The sequence below is a fragment of the Prionailurus viverrinus genome, chromosome C1 (genome assembly GCF_022837055.1).
Source record: "Prionailurus viverrinus isolate Anna chromosome C1, UM_Priviv_1.0, whole genome shotgun sequence".
Lineage (NCBI taxonomy): Eukaryota > Metazoa > Chordata > Mammalia > Carnivora > Felidae > Prionailurus > Prionailurus viverrinus.
In genome coordinates, this window is record NC_062568.1 from 140,267,781 (window position 1) to 140,290,279 (window position 22,499).

A 22,499-nucleotide genomic window follows, 5' to 3' on the forward strand; every position below is an offset into this window, starting at 1 on the left:
CTGCATTCACAAAAGTCTTCCTCATGGCATATCAAGTTTGGTAACTTACTGCATGGAAAAAAATATGCCCAGACTTTCAGAGAGGGGCCCACTTTACAATCAGGGTTTGGTTTCAAGGAAGTTCAAGTCCCCTACCCTGCGGTGAAGTTAAAGAAAAAGATCAACGTAAGTGGGTATTGTGGCATTGTTTTCCTCATTATAATTCTTCATTGTCTAGTTATTACTAAAAGAATACTAGGAGAATCTTGCTTCAGGTTTGGAAGAACAGTTCTGTTGTTCTAGTTCTTTTCTCATTCTCAATATTTCTTTAAGCAACAAATTTCCTCAAGTATATTGTCTGCCTTTCAAAAGAGAAACTCTAAACCTTTAAATGATTTATCTATTCTGAACTCATCCCTCCATGAGGTCATCGTATGTCTTTTCTTTTCCTCATATGTTGAATTGTATTTTCTACTTGAGGGCCCATGTGTGTGTGTGCGTGTGTGTGTGTGTGTGTGTGTTTATCAATGATGAAAAAGTTTGTCTTCATGTCGTAATAATTTAAGTATACTTATAAGAATACATAAATGTTCAAAGTAAATAGAATATGTCCTGTCAGATATGTTTACCGAATGAGAATAAAGACAGGCAAGTTCTTTAAAGGAACTTGAAAAGTTTCCTAGGCATAATGTGGGGAATCATCAACTCTAATCTGGGAATGATGACAGTACAAGCTAATTCTGGGAGAATAAAAACTGATTTGGATGCTAGTTAACCTGTTTAAAAACTCTTAGCTGGTAATCCCTGATAATCCATGATTTCCCAGAAATTTTTCTGGGTGATTCAGCATTTTTTAAGAGAAGCCAATATCCTGGCAGTCCTTAAAGTCTTACAATCTATGATTTTTTAAAAATAATCTCTATCCAATTAAGTAAATTCTCTTCTATTCTTAATTTCCCAAAACTTTTTATAGTCATGAATAGATATTAAATTTTATCCAATTTTTGTATATCCATTGAAGTGACCATATTTTTTCTTTGTTCTGTTAATGTGGGTGATTTAATGATTAATTTTTGAATATTGAGCCAACTGTGAATTCTTGGGATAAACTTGACTTGGTTATGATGTATTTATTATTTTAATATATCACCAGATTCTATTTTTTAATATATCACTTAAGGATTTTGCAACAATATTTATATGAGAAATTGGCTTGTACTTATCCTTTCTTTTAAATAAAGTCCTTTACAGGTTTTATTTATTTATTTATTTATTTATTTATGAGAGAGAGAGAGAGAGAGAGAGAGCAGGCACAATAGAGGAGGGGCAGAGAGAGAGAGAGAGAAAGAGAGAGAGCAAGAATCTTAAGCAGACTCCACACTCAGTGTAGAGCCCGACTTGGGGCTCGGATCTCAGGACCCCTGGATCATGACCCAATCCAAAATCGAGACCTGAGCCAAAAGCAAGAGGCTAATGCTCATCCAACTGAGTCACCCAGGCACCCCTACAGGTTTTAATATCAAGGTTATCTTTGCCTTTTAAAATGCATTGGAAAGTGTTTTCAGTTCAGTTCTCTGGGAGAATTTGTCTAAGATTGGCATAATTTTCCTTAAATGTTTGGAAGAATTCATTGGTAAAGTCATCTAGGTTTAAAGATTTTTTTTTGTGTGGCAAGCTTTTAATTAAGGATTCAGTTTATTTAACGGATATAAGAACTATTCAGATTTTCTATTTAATATTGTATTAGTTTTGAAAACTTGTATTTTTCTAGAAATTTATCTATTTCATCTAAATTTTCAAGTTTAGGGGCCTAAAGTTTTCCACACTATGCTGTTAGTATCCTTTCAACATCTCTAGGATTATAGTAATATCCCATTTTTCAGTTCTAAGACTGATAATTTGTATCTTTTCTTTTTGAACAACCTATCAATTAATAGTCTTTTCAAATAATCAACTTTTGGCTTTGTTGATTTCTTCCCCTTGTAACTTTACTTTTTGTTTCATTTTCTTCTGCTTTTGTCTTTAATAGTTTCTTTCTTTATTTGATGTTCATTTGTTTTGGATTCTTACCCCACATTTCTGTAGATCAATTGTCACATTATTGATTTTCAACTTTTCTTCTTTTCTAGTATATTCATTTCAGGCTATCAATTTCCCTCTGATCACAGCCTTCACAAATTTCTAAAAGTTTTGATGTAATATTTTCATTATCATTTAGTTCAAAATATTTTCTAATTTCCCTAGTAATTTCTTATTTTTGCAAAGATGATTTTTAAATACGTTTCTTGATTTCCAAAACTTGGATATTTTAAAAGTACCACTTTTTATTGATTTCTAGCTTAATTCTGCTCAGGTCAGAGAACATACTCTGTCTGATCTCAGGCTTTCAAAATGTGAAACTTGCTTGATGATCCAGGATATGGTCGATTTTGGTAAATATTCCACATGTACTTGAGTATAATATATATCATTAGATTCAGATATGACCACCTCTCTTTTTGAATGGGAGTTTTTGGGCCATTTACGTTAAATGTAGTTACTGATTTCTATAGTTTTATAGCTATAATCTTATGCTTGTTTTCTATTTGTTCCTTCTGCTTTACATGTGGTTTTCTCTCCTTTTTATCCTTCTTTTAAATTATTTTTTATCATCCCATTTTCTTATTAGTTTGCTAATATTTTATCATTATTTTTAATGATTACTCAAGAGAATAAAGTATGCGTCCTTGTTTTATTACGGTCCATGTTTTTACCTCTTCTCAAATAAGGCTGATGTTATACTTTCACTCCCTTTGTCCGTTCTACCACTTACATTATTTTCTATGCATTTTAATTCTACGTATATATTTTATATTTTATACTACACAAGACATTAGTGTTATTATTTTTACAGTAAATATTAATTTTCATTTACCTACACTAGTCGATGATTTCTTCCTTTCTTTTTCTTCTTTCTTTCTTTCTTTCTTTTTTTTTTTTTTTTGACACTGAGCTTTCTTAAAGGTAGGTTGGTCAGACCATTTACAACACAGATCAGAGTTAGCAGAGCAATTTGCCTCATGCAGGCTGAGGCAAGGTGACCAAGAAAGAAGTGTGACAACTTGAATTGCATGCTGGGCTCACCATTGATTGGCTACAGAATATTGGGCAAGTTTCTCAACTTGTCTACAACCATATTTCCTTATCCTTAAAATGAGAGGTTGAGATTATAGAAATTTGATTCCAATTTTAGCTTTTTGTGATACCAGGGCATTTTTCTTTGCCAGGGCTACGATTAATAGACTATGCCATTATATCATAGTGTCCCTTATTATTTTAAATTATTTATTTTTATTTAATTAAATTATAATTTTAAGTATATTAAATTAAATAATAGATTTAATTTTATTTAATTATTTTAATGCAATTAGAGTCACAAGTACAGTTAACAGGAATTGTTTGTTATTACTGTTTAAATCTAAACGTTGAAAAAACTAAATATTTCCATTTTTCTCCAACTTATTACATAAAAACTATAATGTCAGTTACATTTAACATTTTTAGTGGCAATTAAAAAATTTTGTTGCTTTCCTGATTATTATTATTATCTAACTGATTATCTGTGAAGTTTATTTCCAATACTAAACACATATTCACACACACACACACACACACACACACACACAGATATAAAGGCAAGTTTTCTTCTATGGTATGTTATTTTATGTTTCCAATTATCTCAAGGGATAAAATGAAATTTTAAAAAATTTATTTTAATTCACTTTAATTTAAAAAATAAACATGCCACATACCATTTTGGATACTGGATGGAGGAATAAGAGAAAAATAATTAGTATTAGGTTGAAACAATCCCTAAGAGGTTGGAAATAAGATTTAAGGAGTGAATTAAAGGTCTTCTTTCTTGTTACATAATAGGAATTCAGTAAATACTGAATAAATGAATGAATGTCAAGTGTGAAAACAAAGGAATTAAATTTTACAGAATCATCTGAACAGGAATATAATTGAGAGTGAATAATGCTGCATCTTGGTGATATCTGGGAAAATCAAAAGTATTTGATTCATATGTTTCAGCGAAAGAGAAGCATTTACAGAATGCACCAGCATTGTTGCCATCACAAGCCAATGGTATAGTAATTAGTATTTGCCAGCATTATTCCACTGTAGCCATGTAGAAATTAATACTTTTCTAGAGAAGTCCAAAGCAAGGAATGTTCATGTCTGCTTTCAATACTGCCCCCTCTGGTTGCCTCTTCTCTTAAAAACTTCATACAAAAAAATCTATTTGTAATGTGTTGACTTGTTAAAGTTAGGCACTATCACCTACAAAGTAAAAAGCACTCTGTATTGTATGCCTATATCCACAGTCCAAAAACTGACTTATTCATGCAGTAATTAGAAATAACTCAGGCCAGAAGAAAAGCTTCAGCTTTCCAACAGGCTCTCCAAATCAACTTGCTTATACTTTTCCCTCGGAGATATATTCCAAACAGTCGTTCCTTTTCTAGGTTCTTCTAATGGCTGCTCTCTCATATCCTACCAGAAAGTTTCACCTTTCCTCGAATTTACTGTGTAAAAGTGAGGAAAAAGGCATCACTGATTTCAGCAATTGAGAGGGGACATTGGGAATAGAAGGGACAAGCCAAGGTCCTTCTGGATGGATCTTCAGTATGTCTATAGCTTTCTAAGTTGGATTTTATATTTCCTTTTTACTCACATATGGAAACATGTTCATGGTATAAACATATTAAACATGCTCATGGTATAAAATTTGGAAAAATAGATAAAATATGTAATGAAGAAAAATCAAAAGTATCAGTAATTTCACCACACAGATTATTATCTGTTTACTCTGGTGCATTTTCTTTATCCTAAGTGAAGACGACATTGTATGTACAGTTTTGTACTCTGCTTTTTGTTGTATTTTATTTTATACATGTGTTCAAATGTATTTATTCATTTCCCTATTGATGAACACTTAGGCCAATTCTACATTTTTAATATTTTAAATAATTTTAGATGTGCCTCAGTGTCTACAAATCTTTATGTTCATAGCTAATTATTTTCTTATGATGAATTACTAGCCATAAAATTATGTGTACCTTTGTACACATTTTATAGCTCTAGATAAAGTGTCCAAATTACCAAGAAGGCAATTTTTTTGTATTTCATGCAGTGATGTACGAAAAGAGCCATTTATCAGCCACCTCAACAAACTGGATATTACAGCTTTCTTTGCTATTTGCCAATTTTTAGAAGAATAAATGTATCTGTTAGTTTTATATGCACTTTTTTCACAACTTATTATTAACTTTTTTTTGGAAACAAGTTCAGCTGAATTGTAGAGAAAGCATTGAAGCAAGACAGAACCTCGTAAAATGCAGGCACTTGCCCCACCCAGACACATTTAATTTTCCCACTTTTCCAATTGAACAGGTGTCTGTATGTGGCTCACTCACTTGCACGTATGGTACCATTGCTTATTCTTTACCCAGTCGGCCCACCAACCCCCTACAATCTCTGCCACTAAGAGGTCCTGTTTGTGCAGACAAGATCAAGCTATTGATCAACTTTGGAACTAGGTGTCAGTGATCCCCTCTGACAGGGAAGTGTTGTTCTGCACTTCATGGAGGACACCAAGGGTGCTGGAGACTCAGGAACGTAGAATCCAAGTTTACTGCGTGTATGTGTATTATTATACTGTGATGAGAATGGACTTGATGCCAAGAGCAATGATGTTGTGTATTCACCAAACAGTATAAACTATTTGCAAAAAGTATCAGTATTAAGTCGAGACCCTCTTAGATAATTCACAACCTGAAGGCTTTCTGGAGAACAAATATATTGTGGGTAAGCACTTGACTCTCTTGCAGAGATTAATAATTTAATCATAAACTGATTTTTATGCACCCTGATGATTTTTTTGTTTTGTTTCCTGAGCTAAGTGTTCTTAAGAAATTCTGCAGTGGTAAATGAAATCACATTATAACTGCTGAGAAATTCCTGCTAGCTTATTTAACATTCAAACAATGTTTATTGACCACAGGCGGAGTGTATGGGTGAGGAATGTAGTCTCTGCAGTCAGACCAGACTGCCCTGGCTCCAATCCACCTTCTCCACTTAATAGCTGTGACCTTGAGCAATTTAGTTAACCTTTCAGTGCCTCAGTTTCCTCTGTAAAATGGGGATAATTTGCCTCCTACTTCAGTAGGTGCTACAAGGATTAAATAAGATAATATATGTTTATAACAATGCCTAAAACATAGGAAGTGCTCTATAGACAGTATTGATTATGTATCTAGAGAACAAACATCTTGCTCAACATAGTAATATGTAAAGATATAAATTAGGCATAGTGATTAATCTCAACTAATTTACAACACAGCAGGGAAGATAAAACATGTATGCAAAGCCTAGAAATTTTTCAAGGCTCAGATTAAATGCATCAAAATCTTCATTAATTCTCTCTTGTTCAAGTGTAATCTTCCCAACTTCAGCCTAAGTGGATTTTCTCCTTACCACATTCTACCAATTTTGTAATCAATTATGTATATGTCTATTCTTTCTTACCAGATTTTGATCTCCATGAAGCACATTTATTTCATCCTACTTCTCTATTCCTGGTCTGTTGGCTGATACATAGTAAGTGCTCAATAAATATTTGATGAAGGAAGGAAGGAAGGAAGGAAGGAAGGAAGGAAAGAAGGCCTAACGATCCAAGGCAGTATACGGCAACTGCCACCAGAACAAGCGTCATAATCAAAACACTATAGACATTCACTTTCATCTCTGCCATGAAAGCTGGAAAGGTCCAGAGAGATCCACTCCTGATCTGCATTTGTTATGGGAAGTTTTGTGGGAAACATGGCACTGGAGGAGGTTCTTAAGTGATTGAACATGGCACTCAGTCTCCCTGAGCCTCAGCTTTTTTAATCAGCCTTTTCCAACCTTCTCTCCTCATTGTGAAGTTCAGGAAATATGCATTTCTTCACCGAATACATGCCTTCTCAAATTTACAGAAATAGTCCAAGCATTGATTTTGAAAACATAATTCACCCTAGTGCACATGTCCTGGGAAATGGAGAAATATATGACAGAGATACACATCATGCGTCCAAAGATAACTTCATAATGGTTTCTGGGTTGTTAAAATCCGAGGAAACCATTGCCTTTTAGAGGAAAGTTACAGTAAATGTCACCATATGAATAAACATTGGAGTGACATGCTTAAGCCTGGTTTTACTTGTTATGATTATGTTGCCTGACTCTTACCACCAGAAGTGCTTCCCTCATATTTTCCTTCACATTAACATTTACGATGAAGGGACAGCATTCCCCTTTGCTCACATTGGCCAAAATGAGCCCCTTTACACCCAGCAGTATTTCAACAGTCACAGACCAGTGAGAGACCAGCATAAACCCAGCTTGCTATGGGCCTCAGCATGCTTCACCAGCTCTACCCCAGCCAACAGAACTGCCATTTGAAATCCATCTGTTACAATTCATGGACCCAATTCTGACCTAGCAGGTAGTTGTTGAGCTGTGAGCAGAAAGGACCAGAGGTTCTAAAGGGAAACATTCTTCAGGCGCTGCTACGTGTCCCCTAAAACATGAAACACCTAAGACAGCACCACGAGGCATATTTTTCAGTGCAGAAGCAGCAGAAAACAGAACATGACTCCCCACCCCTTCTTTATATTCCAATGAGATTTGCTAGTTTAACCAGGGCTGCAGTACAAAAGCAGTTGTGGTTCATGTTATATTAATAGTGTGGCCTGATTATCAAAAACCATTATTCTTGGTTATCTTGCAGCAGCTGTACCGAGCTGCTATAAGTCAGAGTGACTGCCCGCACGGCGTTTGCTCCATGCTTATGATAACAGTATTTGTGATGCAAAAGTGCATTTGTAAAATTATTGCCTTTTAAAGATCAGATTTGTTATAAATGAGATGTGATCACACAACTTCTTTTCCCTGTCTAAAAAAATTAAATACATAAATTAAATGTCAGTATCCTCCCTTGTCGTGGCCTCACATGGGTCACTTTACTTGTGGTCAAACTCAGAGGTATGGCTTTCAAAGCAGATGCGGCGTTAGCTGATTCCTGGCCAGGGGCACAGGCAAGTCGCTTTTCTTCTCCTTTTCTTTGATGTTGTCTTCTGTAGTTCTGATTGCCGCCTTGTGGATCCAGCCCTTTTCTTATGCTGGCTGAGGGGCACTTTGTTTAGTGTAGTTTAGTTTTGTTTTTTAAAAGCAGTAATGGTAATGGATCGGAAGCCATACCATTTCCCCATAGATTCAAATCACTGTTTCCAGTTCTCTGCAGAACTTTATGTGGCTGGAGTGGCTGCATTCACTGCTCCTTAATGCTAATGCCACTGTGGTTGACTTTTTAATTTCACCCTCCCTGGCTGTGACGCTTTCTCAGGCTTGGGTTTTGCATGGCAGAAGAGACAAAGCCAGGAAGTAAAGCAACTCTAATAAAGTAAAAGAACTCAGTTTTAATACTCACTAATCTCCTTCTCTGGGTTATATGTTTCATTATACGTGTTACACCAACCGGGAATAAGAGAGATATGACGTTACTGGTGAAAGCGCAAGGGACACTCTTACTGTGCATCTTTCCAAGCTCCCCGGCTCCTTTATAAACAAACATATACAGGACTCTCTCTCCCCTTATGCTGTTCCTCTTTGAACAGCATTTTAGAATCCTTGATTGTTATAGACAGTTAAGCTTTTCAGCCCTAATTCATTAAAAAAATATATTCATGACAAGTTGTTTGAAATGTGGTCCCTTAAGCTTTTTCTGTCTTTTAGAAACTGTTTCATATCGCTATCTAAGAAGAAAAGCCAGCCAAGATTTACATTTTAATTTAGTTAACCAAATAGTTCAGACTGTGTTCTCCAAAGACAAAGACTGGTCTGTAAGTGGGCCGGATTTTCCTGTATTTTATTGCTGTAATTTGCATGAGAAACACCAGATCCTGTATAATTGTTGCTTTGTTGTTGTGATCCGAGTAGCTGTTTCCAATGTCAATAATTATAACTTGAAATGAAATTTAGTAGCAGTTAGGGGGTGGGGAGTAAAGGCGACTGCCAGCCAGTCAGAATTTCACATCAAACTAACCACAGTCTAGCCTTCTAATGCGATGCGCGCGGCAACCAGGCTTCCAACAAAACTCCATACAAAGTAAATAGAACGAGCAAGTCACTTGAGCCTTGCCACACTATGCATCTTGTGTGATGCCATTTTGTTTGGTATCTAATGAAGAACTAGCATGTTTTATATATGATGGCTGCTAATTGCTTCATTACCCATGCAAATCATAAAGGCAAACTGTGTCTTATCATAAAATCGGTAACTAGGCCATTTAAAAGCGAAGCTCAGGAAAGCATTATTATGTCCATGCTTCTTTTGCTCCTGCATTCTCTCTCTCTCTCTCTCTCTCTCCCTTTCTCTCTCTTTTTTATGACTTTGTATTAAGTTGGAGCATTTTCTCGGTGGTCATTTGTTCCTTTAGATTAGTCTCCAGTTAAGATAAGCATGTAATGGATGAAGCGAGGGGCCTTGTCGAGATTGCTGCTGCTGCGGCCGCTCCAGCTCCTGGCCCGGAGGCGTCCGCAGACCCACCCACCACTTTGCCCGAAGCTCCCAACTTATCTGCCAGGGGAGGGAGGCCGAGGGTTCGGGGATCAGCCGCGCTCCTGCCTGGGCCTCTGTCAACAGCGGAGATGCCACTGTGGGTCTCCGCTGCTGCCGCTGCCTTTCTCGGCTTGTTAAAGGTAACAAGAAACCAGCGGAGAGGAAAAAAGAAAATGAAAGGGGAGGCCTGAGAGGGAACCAAACACCTTCTAAGACCCCCGGCTGAGCGGGGTGTCGTGATAGACAGTCACCTCTTCATTACTCAAATTTGGAACCTCCTGAGCTCCTTATTCCGGATAATTAACACCTTAGCCTTGATAAGGCCACTTCCCACATTTTCCTGATAATCAACCCATAGCTAATAGGCAGCATTTTGTTGTCCTGCCCGAGGTTTTCCTTACCGGAGGGAAAAGAAAAACCTCAGCCAAGGGATTCAAGAACCCAAATAAATGTACAATAACGTACAATTTCAGGCTTCTAATGCAGTTTTCGTTAGGGCACCCCACTCGAGGATGGCAGGCTGGTCCACTGGAAGACAGAGGGGTCGATTACAGTCAATAGAATTCGAGACTAACCCGCAGAGGTGGTGTCAAGGTAACAAAGAAATTCCGCGTGTGCACTAATTCCGCACCGCAGCTGTTGGGGTGTTAGATTAGGAGGCTGCACACCTTTCCCAGGAATATGAAAGCAGACTGTCTAACCGCCTGTGTTTGTCCTCGTAGCCTCATTCTTGCTGCTAGCAGAGCATGTCCCAACTGTTGTCAATTTATCAATGTAACCTGCACTGGTGGGCACAGTGTGAGCAGCCATTAGGACAGGTGCCTCTATCCATCACAGCCAGTCACTTATTCCACCTTGTCAAGGAAACTAAATGGAGCTTTTGGAGAAATGTAAACAAGTCTCTAATGGACAATCAAAGCGCCACTTTCTGAAGCAAACAAGAGGAAGAAATCTGACAAGACATTTTTAGGGAGGGGATAATATTTAAGTGTTTTTGAAAAGAACTTTTTAATAGCTGTGGTTTTACAGCACTGGGCTGGCGTGGGCGCGAGAGGAAGTAAACTGGCGAAGTAGAACGACCCAAGCGAAGGCCTTCTTGTGGCCAAAGATTGAGAAATTAGGCTTATGAGGTGGGGACGTGCTGTGTGGAGGAACCATTGACTAATTCTGGGGGAAGAGTCACAAAGTTGATGGGAAAATCGACTTATAAAAAAAAGATAAAAGGCTTCCTAGGAACAACTGAAGGCTTGTAGTTAATCGTTTGCTTTCATTAGCGTGTTGTTCAAGTTCTAAATGGATATGAGGAGAGCAGAAAAACACCATGAAATATCTATTCCCCAAGACCACCTTTCATGGCAGAATCCTAACTAAACAGATGGCTTTTCCACTGCGTCCCTGAACACAGAAAAGGCGGCTTCATCAAACCAGGAGGGGAAGCAAGTTCCTCAGGAAATGCTCTGAATCTAGCCCCCTTCCCAGAGCAGCATCCCCCTGCTGTGATGGTGTTGAGGGGGAGGAGACAACCTCCAAGGTAGCCATTTCAAATGTGGGCATTCAGGACTACACCTTGAGCGGTCCTGTGAAGGAGCCAGGGCAAACCAGAGCACAGGTGTTTCTGGCGCAGCATGCCCAGTGCCTTAGGCAGATGGATAGTGCCACACGGAGCCAGCTGAAGCTTCTGGGTGGCCTTCCAGGGACGCTTTGTGGTTATCCATTCTGGAGGCAACAAAGACTGGAGTAGCTGCCAATAAGTGCATCATGGGGGAGGAGAAGTGGCCAACCTCAGAGTGATGCAAAGAAAGAGAAAAGAGAGATGCCCTGGGAAGAGGTTACCTTTTGGGAATCAAGTAGCAGCTAGGGCCAAGAGGTCACTGAAACTTTGCCAGCTGACTTGTCTGGAAATAGAAAGAGCCTGGGTTGGGGGCATTGACATTGGCCCTGACACTCTCTCACAAGAGAATGCTTGCCTCAGTCAACTTGGTCTTCCCTAGTGGGTGTCAGCTGCTTTGCTCTCATCAGTGTTTCTGATTTATGGTTACCCTGGGCTGTAGAGGTCAATATCCTATTCACGTAAGGTGAGCAAGTGTTGGGTCTTATTAGGCACCTAGTGGTACTACGACCCTAGTTCTCTGAGTCTTCATAACTGTCTGGACCAAATGGGAGTGTGATGGTTAACAAACCACCCCACTGGGGAGAACGTGCATCTTTGTTTCTGTCAGGTGAGCCCTTCTCCAAACATATGCTGTCCATTAGAGCCTTCTGGGACGCCCAGTATCGTAGCCACTAGTGTGGTATTTGACTTTTGAGTACTTGAAATGTGGCAAGCATGATTGAGGAACAAAATACTTAACTTTTAGTTTATTTCAGTTAATTCAAATTTAAATTTAAATAGCCCTGGGGTGCCTGGGTGACTGGGTCAGTTCAGCGTCTGACTTCTGCTCAGGTCATGATCTCATGGTTTGTGAATTTGAGCCCCGTGTCGGGCTCTGTGCTAACAGCTCAGAGCCTGGAGCCTGCTTCAGATTCTGTCTCCCTGTCTCTCTGCCCCTCCCCCTCTCGCTCTCTGTCTCTCTCTCTCACACACACACAAATATAAACATTAAAAAAAAATCTTAAATAGCCCCTTATGGCTAGTGGCTACTATTGGAAAAGACAGTTCTTAACCCATTTCCTGAAAAAGTTTGCCTATGAATTTAATACAGTTCTTCTAGAACTGTGCTGTCCAATCTGGCTATCCACGTGAGCTATCTAAATTTAAATTAATTATAATTAGAAATAAGTAAAGATTTAGTTCCTTAGTGATACCAGCCACATTTCCAGTGTTCAGTGGCCACACATGGCTACAGGCTACTATATTAGCTAAGGACAGACACAGATCTTTCCATCATCATGGCAAGTCCTATCAGAGCTGCACTGGGAGTCACTGGTGTAAACACCAGTGCAAAGAGCAACTAAACCACTGAAAACCAAACTCCCCTAACTCAACAAAATGCTTCCTATGTATCTACTTTTTCACCAAATGTTAGGGCTCTGGTGGTAAACAGGAAATCTGTGGCCCTGCCCACCTGAAATTTAGAAACTAGTGGAGATTCAAAAAAGTAAATAATTACATTCCTATTCAGTATTATAAGAGAGTGACTATTGAGAGCTATGGTAGCCTATAAAAAGATCAGCTAACCTGACCTCAAAGACCGAAAGGAAGCAATGCCCAAACTGAGATCTGGGGTTGAGGAGGCATTAACCAGCTGTGTTAGAAGCTGTGCCATATTTTGCAAGGGGTGAAATGGCTAGGAAGGTAAGCACACGCTAGATCACACTGGGCACCTGGTAAGCCCAAAGTGTTTGACTTTAATCCAAGAGCACTAGGGAGCCTCTGAAGGGTTTTAATCAGGGAAATGAACCAATCACGTGCCCACTCTTGATAATTCCCTGATTCCACTTGAGAAAATGATCTGCCACGAGGGGCAAGACTGGGGACCAGTTAGAAGGATGTTATAGCAACTCAGGCAAGACATGTGGTAGCCTAGAGTATGTAGGAAAAGAGTTAGAGAGAAGTAGATAAATCTGAGAAATATTTGAAAATTGGCATACTTAATCCTTCATCATTGTTCCACAAAGCCTGCTAACTTACCCAGGTTACAATTACTCAAATTTAGCCATCTAAAAGTGAAAATAACAAGTTGGAAGCCTCCATGTTACTCATTCTATTAATGTTTCCTCATAGTGTAATAGGATCTTTATCTGCATCAATGGTGTATATTGGAAATTAAAATCCTCTTAAGGCCAGAGGCCAAGCTTATTTGTTCAGCACTCATTGTGGCATCATAAGCAGATTGGTCATTCATCAGAGCTTTCTAGTAGCTTTGAAAAGTAGTTCAAGTCCTCTGGTATTTCAAATGACTGTGGTATTGTCTATGTTTCCAGATGTATTTCTTTTTAAAATAGGACTTTAGTAGGACTTTCCAATAGAAGTTGACACATCAGATCATCCTAGTAAGGATGATTTCTTGATTTCAGAATTTTCAATGGCTTGCCTATTTATTTGGCACATATATTATTAGCAAAATAAATGTTGCTTATGTAGTTAGACATTGATTTATTATTACTTATTTCATCATTGATTGCTAATTAATCGGTCATTGGTTATTTATTAATTAATTGGTGATTTACTGGCCACTGCTTTACAGCTCTCAGTAGGATACTAGTTGACTTCATTTAGATGGATACATTTTGTTATCCTCAAAGGCGAAGTAAGAAAGAATAGACAGGTGGGTTCTGGGCTAGTCTGGATAGAATCAAGTACAAGTGGAAGATACTCATGTACCAACCACCTCATGGCTTCCTTGGAGATTTGAATTCTGAGTCTACTCACCTCCCAGGTGAGATTTGAACCAGGAATCCTAGGTGTTTACTCGCCCTATCTGCAGCCTATCACAAAATTATTTTCCCCAGATCAGTCCAGAAGTATCAAAACATTTGAAACCTGGAATATGTAATTGTATTTTATTATTGCCTTTGAACCTTAAAATTGCATTATGTATCTTTGCATTCATGGCTTAAACATTCAGGGTTTTCATTATTTGTGAGTGACCCTGAATGAAGTTCATCATAATGGCACTCCTTTGGAGCATTGTTATGTAAACAGGCGCAGAGCTGTTCTGTCACTTGCCCAAGGGCCCCCAGTTAGTAAATTTGCAAACCCTAGCTGGTCTACTCCAGAGTATCTTTGACCACATTATCTTGCTTCCCAACAACAAAGTGATTTAAATATTATCCAGGCATGAAATTCTCAGGCAGGCCTGTTCTTGTGGCTGAAGTAGAAACTGAAACATTTAGCTGGTGGAGTGCCTGGCTGACCACCCAGGGTCTCCTCTCCTTGAGGCTTTATTGCTCTGCACTCCCTGCAACGAACAAATAAACAAAACTGCTTGGTGTGAAGCATTGCTGAAAAGTAAACTAATTGTTTGGCACTGGTGATAAAACTGAAAAGAAAGTCATGATTCGAGAGAATTTAAGGATTGACAGGGATTTCAGTCAATGACAATCTTAGGGTGCATGGGCACTACAAGTGGGGAAAGAGGGAGAGGCTGTCCCTATGGGTTGGAAATAGCTCTGTGTTATTTCTCTTCTTATGAAAAGAGGTTGTCCTGGCAATTTACAGCCTGGGTAATGGCTGCTCTGTTTGGTTGTAGTAGATGTGATTTGTGTCTAACATCATGTGACTGGATTGCATACGTCTCAATGGTTTCATGAATGTTACACTGGAATTGCCGAGGATATATATGTATATTTTCATATATCAGGTGCCCCTCAATACGGGAAAACTTATTGTAAAACTAAATTCCCTAACTCACATTTTTTTTATTGAGTTACAATAAAAGGAAGAAGATAAAATCTTAGGGGTGGCTCTTCTATGTGCTGATCATTTTAATGCTGATGGGAAAGCTACCCAGTGAAGGTGTGGAAATCTGGCTACACTTCAAAAAGCATGTGTCATTTTTAGTGAATAAAGGCAAAAAATTACCATAGACATCTTTTTCCTCCTGAGACATTTTCCCAGGTTCTGTTTTAACTACCCAGGTCCCAAATCAGTCTTTGCTGTTGGGCATACTGTTGTTCTGTTTCAATAGGAGGAAAAAGAGAGACAGAGAGACAGAGAGAGAGAGAATGTAGAAAGCCACAGTGCTTTAAAGACAATTCCTGAAATGATTTTCTCTCCTCCCCGACCCAACTCTCTACTTGCCTTGTTAACAGAAACTGTACTGTACTTGAGTTTCTTAGTTTGCCAAATTAGGCATGCTGTTGTTTTGTTTTGTTTTGTTTTGTTTTGTTTTGAACCACGAGCCATAACATTAGGTGATGACACATTCACCTTCCTTGGTCTTCTTTTCCTTTTTTTTCTTTTTTAGAGAGAGAGAAAGAGTGCACACTCAAAGGGGGCAGGGGCAGAGGGAGAAGGAGAGAGAGAATCTCAGCAAGCTTCACACCCAGCTCAGAGCTGGATGAGGGGCTTGATCTCAACCATGAGATGGTGACCTGAGCCGAAATGAAGAGTGGATTGCTTAACCAACTGAGTGACCCAGACACTCCTTCTTTTCCTTTTTTTTTTTTTTAATGTTTATTTACTTATGAGAGAGAGAGGTAGAGTGTGAGCAGGGGAGGGGCAGAGAGAGGGAAACGCAGAATCCAAAGCAGGCTCCAGGCTCTCAGCACAGAGCCTGATACGGGGCTTGAACCCTGAACCGTGAGATCGTGACCCGAGCCGAAGTCGGATGCTTAACCAACTGAGCCGCTCAGGCGCAACCCTTTTCCTTGTTTTTGATACTAGCAGCATCTGCAATAGCGCCCTCCATTTACTCAGAGCCCATTTGTTTTCTCATTGAATAAGTAAAATCATGAGCACCTACTATAAGGCAAGTGTTATTTTAGATCCTGGGGAGACATATCTGAAAAAGAGAAAAGAAAAAGAAAGTTTGCTTTCATAGAGCTTACGTTCTGTATATAGAAGTGCTTCCTCACAGGGGCAATTTTTGCCCTCCCCTCCCACCCACTGCCGTCCCTGGTGACATTGGGCAAAGTCTGGGGCCATTTTGGGCACATTGTTATGACTGAGGAAGTGGTGTTAGCAGCCCTCAGTGAGTAGGAGCCAGGGAGAGTGTTAAATATTCTGTGCTGCACAAAGAGTTGTTTGGCCCCAAATATCAAAAGTGCTCAGGGTGGGAAATGCTGATGGATACACCTAGTGGGCTAGAAATGGAATGTCGACGGGTGTGTTTATGTAACACAGGGATACCCATAACTAAAGATGCAACTGTTCTGGACGTTGGGTTGAGATGTAGGAGCTCAGAAGAGAATGTTTTAGAACCACAGCCTGAATTTGTTAGGCTTTTTTAGCTGCAAGCAACAAGACACCCAACTCAGATTAGCTACAAAAAACAAACAAGCAAAACAAAACAAAACAAAACAAAAAAGTGCATTCACTTGTACAGCTGGAAAAGATGCTATATAGCTTCCAGAAGTGAAGGAAGGTCATCAGCAAAAGCCCCAGCAGCTGAACCCAAGGATTCTAAGCCTACAAGACTCTTCCATTCTCCTTGTGCTTCTCTCATTTAACATCTTCTCTTGGCCCAAGGTGCCTCTTGTGCTACTGGTACAGAAAGGATCTGTTTGGTGGAGAATAACTTCCAGAAGCAATTGGCCTAAAGACCCTACAGGAAAAAATGACTTTTTAAGCATGGCATCCCAAACCATTTGCCTGGCCTTGTTCCGGTCATGTGGCCACTCCACAGACCAGTCTCTGTTCCCTGAGGGTGAGGTGCTACCATCGGTCATACCGCTTGGCGGTGGAGGGGTGGAAAGGGATCTTGAGAGTGTTATTATTCACAGTTAACTACACCATGATGAATGGGCAAAAGGTAGGCCTGCAAAGGGAAAAATGTGGCTGGGGAAAAAATATGTATACAGAAACACACTACGACAGACGATGTAAAATGGCAGCCATGCTTTAAAGCGGTAATTTCAAACAATTTCAGCATGAAAGTCCTTTATATTTCCTGTACTCTCTTTCCCAACCCTTGCCATTGAAAATTTCTGGGATGATATTGGTGTATTCATTATATTACAATGGGGTTTCTTTTGAAGTACATTGCGAGCATTACGTGGAAACTTTTGAGATAACTAGACACACCGGGGTTACTGAACAATGAAGTGCTGTCATTGATCAACACATATTAATTGGACACCTACTATGTGTAAGGCTTTGTACTGAACACAAGGGAGAAAGCAACAAAGAAGAAAACATAGCACCTGCCTTGAAGCTTGTATTCCAATTGGGACATAAGGGGATGTAAGGCAGATGCACCTAAAAGTTTCAATAATGAGATCAGGTGGCTTTCATCCTAGCATCGTCTGTCCCTGCCTCAAAGGGCAAATGTCACTATAATGTTTTATCTTATTTTATTTGTTAAGTTAGAGAGAAAACAGCCCCTGCCTTAGAATCTTCGGCATGCTGTTACTTGTTTCTCCTTCACTTGATGTGTTTCCTGCCAAGCCTGTCACATCTGCCAGAAACCCTAGGATCTGGTAGATCTGTCTGCTCTGGTCCCATCTGAGGAATAACGACGACAACAAATAGCCACATGTTATGGAGCACTGTGAGGTGTTTGTAGCCGCATCACACTAACTCTTTTGGACTATACCGCGAGGTTCGTGTTTCTGCCCATTTTGCAGAGCTGGCGGAAGAGTTTAGGGAAGATGTTCTGCCCCCAGGTTCAGGCCAATCACCGGACAGTGACTTCTACGGCTTGCAGTAGTCTAGGGAGGTAGTGATGCTTTCCACACCATGATCCCCAATCCGGCAGTGGAAAAGAATGGGGAAGAGCCTACCTGTGTCATATACTGAGCTAGACTCTTCCATACACTCCCATCTAATCTTCCCGAGGCCCCAGAAAGGTGTCATCTTATCCCCTCCTTATAGGTACGAAAACTATTATCCACTATGACTGACTAATGGGAGCAAGGCTGCCGTCAGAAGTGCAGCCACTGAGATTAGAACACAGAATTATTTGTGTGCTTCCATAGCCTATGTTCTTTCAACTTCATCTCCCCCCACGTCACCGTCCTTATTCCCCTGCATCCCCCGGAAACTACTGACTTAAAATAAGGCATTAAAAAGCAGAGTCTTCTCCACTGGACAGTCCCCTGTTAGCACCATGCATTCCTTCTTCTAAGTAAATGTAGAAAGCTGCTCAGGCGATGAAGATTGCATCCATCTTGACAGCGCTACTATGTCCTGCTTTTTGTAAACCTAATAATTAAGTTACATCGAGCTTCCTAAAAATGTTCACAGGGTCCTGCCACTCTCCACATGCACAGCGACGTTATTACTTTTTAAATACGAGACAGCGACAGCGGTTCCCTCCAGTGGAAAATGTGCAGTCAAAGCCATTCAGCCACTAAACCATCACTGAGGAAAACTAGAGAATGCAGACTGAAAGGTATGGCTTGTGGATCTCACTTACTTTTGAAATAAAGGATGACTTCCAAAAAATGACATGAGTAAAGAGCTTGTGTAATCTCCATTCGCAGTGATTTTTCTTTGATTGATGTGCCATTAATACTTTAATTGGCAACAGGTGCAGCTGATTGTTAGTGCCTATGCTGAGAAATCTGAAATTGAACATAAGGTTCTGATAAATTAATAAACTCCTCTGCTCCAAACAGTTGTTGCTGTGAACTAACTTTCCATGGAGTGCTGCTCCATCAAGCACACTGAATTCTTTATGTTAAAAAGCAAAGTGTTACTTAATGATAAATTAAAATTACACAAAGAGCCACAGAAAGAACACAATAACATCCTCCTCCCAGGGAAAAGGGAAATTGCTGGAAGGAGCAGAAGAATGTGATTTATGAAATAAATTGGTTCTCTTTTGTAGACCAAAGTGTTTTGTCTCTAGATTCCATATCACATTATTAAAATAATTTTGTGTTATTTAATATAAATGGGGGAAGGGAGAATAAAAGATTTTTGCATAAGGTCCTTTTTCTCCCTGAGGTAAACATTAATATTGAGTAGAAACCTAGGGGGAAAAAATCCTGAAGGTTCTATAAAAGATCTTAAAGTTATATTTTGTTTTATTTGTTAACCCTATATGTGTTGAGGCCATTTATAAACATTTTGCTGCAAACTTTTGTCTCTGATGGAAACAGAGCTGTAGGCCTTATTTTCCTATCAATGAGAAACAGACCATTTATTCACAGCCCTGGTCGTGATGGGCCATTGTCTCCAGTCCCTGGACTGAACACAGATGACTCAGGAAATAGAAGTGGTTGTGTTTTAGAACTTCAGTCTCCCATCCACCCAAGAATCTCAAAAATGGTAAGAAATCCTAACAGAAGGTCTAGTGTAAGGGGAAGGGAATGGTAGTTTGAGAGAAGAGGGCCATGGACCCCAAAGGGCAAAAACTAGATGGGGGAGAGGTTTCTAGTTGTTCCTTTTTTCCCCCCTAAATGGATCTTTTCTGCACTTGTGCTGTTATGGGTCAGAAAGCCAGCTCTAGAAGCCCACAGCCATCTTGGGGCACTGCAGCTAAATCAGGCCAGTAAAGCCCAGCCAATGTCGTCAAGTACAGGTGAGCTGGCTGGCCCCATAAGCACTTCCTCGTCTCCCTTCTTTCCTCCACTATGTAGGGTGTGAGACTAAATTTGTGGAAACAAAAAACCAAGAATGTGTTAACCCACAAAATTATCTCTAGAAGTTCTTGCTCCCTGTTGTTCCCTTCTCGAAAAAAAACCGGAAAACCAAACCAAACCAAACCAAACCAAAACAAACCCACAGAACCCCCCTCCCAAATCAAAACCAAGCCAAAACACTTCCCCAGAAGAGCAGAGGCCAGGATCTAGACTTTTGCCCCCCACCTCCCCGACTGACAGAACTAGCAAAAGAGAATAAGGGAGAAGTCACAGAAGAGAAAAATAAGACATCTGAAAAGCATCAGTAAAATGAACAACAATTGGAACGACCTACACCAGAAAGAGCCAAATAAATGAAACCGATGGAACAAGTATTTGAAATAAGTACAATAAATGTCTTTGGAGAGAAGAGAAAGGGTGGATCATGTATCATAAAGTGGGAGCAAACATTTTAAAAAATCAGAATTACCAGGTATAAGAAATATAATCGTTGAATTTAAAAACTGATTGGAGACGCTTGAGTGGCTCAGTCGGTTGAACATTGACAGCTCAGGTCATGATCTTACTGTTTGTGGGTTCAAGCCCCACATCAGGCTCTGTGCTGACAACTCAGAGTCTGGAGCCTACTTCAGATTCTGTGTCTCCCTCTCTCTTCCCCTCCCCCACTTAGTCTCTGTCTCTCTCAAAAATAAATAAACATTAAAAATCGTTTTTAAAAAATAAATAAAAACTGATTGGATTGGTTGAAGGGCAGAATAGATGCAATCATAAGACATAAGGTTTTAGAGGGTATAAAATGAAAGAAATCAAAGAAAAGGGCATTGAAGCAAATTTTTCAAAATATGGCCAACAGGAGTCCCAATAGGAAGAAAGAGGGAGAGAGAGAGGGAGAGAAAATATAGAGGAGGAAATAGGAGGAAGTAATGACAGAGAATTTCCCAAAATTAAGGAAAGATTTAAAAGTCTGATAGCATGTTGGTTAAGGATATCAAAGACCACATCAAAATTCTAAAATCCTACATAGGACAAAAACAGGCACAGAGACGAGGAAGTAAGGGAGTGCTGGAATTCTCATCACATTCAAAGCGAAGATACAGCTATTGATAAGCTTTTGATATTGAAGGAACGAAACTGCAGAGAAATTGGGGTATAAATAAGCTAGGGATATTCAATCAGAAAATTAAGATGGAATGTGTCATCTTTGGAGTGACAAAATAAAATTTGATTTATCCAGTGGAAAATAGGGGGAAAAGACAAAAGGATAAACAGTAAAAAAAAAAAATACCAAATTAAACCACATAAATAAATCCTAATATGAAACACACTTGAAGGTTCAAAATAATTTATTGGAAAATATTATAGGCTAACATGAACCTCAAGAAAACCAGGCTAAAAATTTTAATATCGGACAAAAGAGAATTTAAATCACAAGAGAAGAAATAGAATTTACAAGAAATATCAAGAAGGTATAGTTATCACGAACATATACCTTCCTAACAGTATAGCCTGAAAATCTATAAGCAATAGCCAACAGAACTACAGAAAATAGTCGCTAAATCAGCAACAGTACTTGCAGGTGTAACTGACCTCTTTCAGAATCTGATAGATCGGCTAGAAGAAAAAAGTAAGCAATAGTATGAAAGATGTGAATAATATCCTTAGTAGGATTCATGTATTGTCAATATATATGCAGCTAGGTATTGTGAGGTATAAACTCAGGGGGAATAAACAAGAAGTGGTTTTACCATTTCCAAGAACTTCTTTTCACCTTATATTGTCAAATCTCCTTTTAGTATTCTTTAATGACAACTTGGACAAATGCTTAACTCTTTGGTCACTGTCGGTTATTAAAAGTTCAATCTAGTTAAGACTTCAGACTCAGTTTTCATATAACTCTTTTTCTCTTCTCTCCTAATGCAGAGGAAACACAGGGATCTATAGCAGAGAGAGGCCCCTGTCTCCTCTTTCTCCACCCTTCTCTACTGTGGGGGGGGGGGGGGGAAGATGGAGGGAAAGGGTAAAGTCCTGTCTAGTGATGAGTGCCTTTTCCTTTTTATGAAGCTTGACTCTTCTGGTGTTCAAAATAAGAAATCTTACTTAACTAGTCAGTTATTGGTGTTTGGGAGACTCCCTGGTCTCTTTCTGGTTCAAACTGGTTGTGTTGGCTTCTATTACTTCAAGGAGTTAAGAATCTGTAGCTCTATTCCACATCAAAGAAGAGAAGCAAGAGTTTCTCACCAAGAGCTGTGCTTCCTACGAGACTGAACATCTGGGCACCAAACTATGATGAAGTAGTGAGATACTCACCACAGGCACAGAAATTAAGGAGGCACCAAAAAACTCATTAATGAAGGTAAACAGTATTTTAACATAACTTTTTTTTTTTAATTTTGCTTTTAAGTAATCTCTATACCCAACGTGGGGCTTGAACCTACAACCCTGAGATCAAGAGTTGCATACTCCACCAACTGAGCCAGTTAGCCCCCCCTTAATGGAACATTTTTTAAAATAAAAATCAAGATGAAAGAAATCTATGATCAACCAAATATCAAAATTGTCAATAAAGAGAAAACCAATATGGCTGATTCTTTTCCCTTAAGCTCAATATGGCCCTGGGCAGGCTTGGTTTTGACTGCCTCTTTCCCTCCCCTTCCTACTTTGACATCAACAGGAAAAGAGAGGTTTG

At 39.2% G+C, this 22,499-nt stretch overlaps 1 long non-coding RNA gene across 1 annotated transcript in view; it reads left to right on the forward strand.

Annotated features, from left to right (window-relative positions):
- LOC125171828 (uncharacterized) overlaps positions 1–22,160 on the forward strand; it is a 147,230-nt gene extending 125,070 nt beyond the window's left edge. The window contains exons 3-6 of the long non-coding RNA XR_007154434.1: positions 6,553–6,621; positions 18,471–18,618; positions 19,382–19,499; positions 21,995–22,160. This is a non-coding gene — a long non-coding RNA (uncharacterized LOC125171828). The remainder of the gene's footprint in view (positions 1–6,552; positions 6,622–18,470; positions 18,619–19,381; positions 19,500–21,994) is intronic.
- Positions 22,161–22,499: the final 339 nt, after the last annotated feature.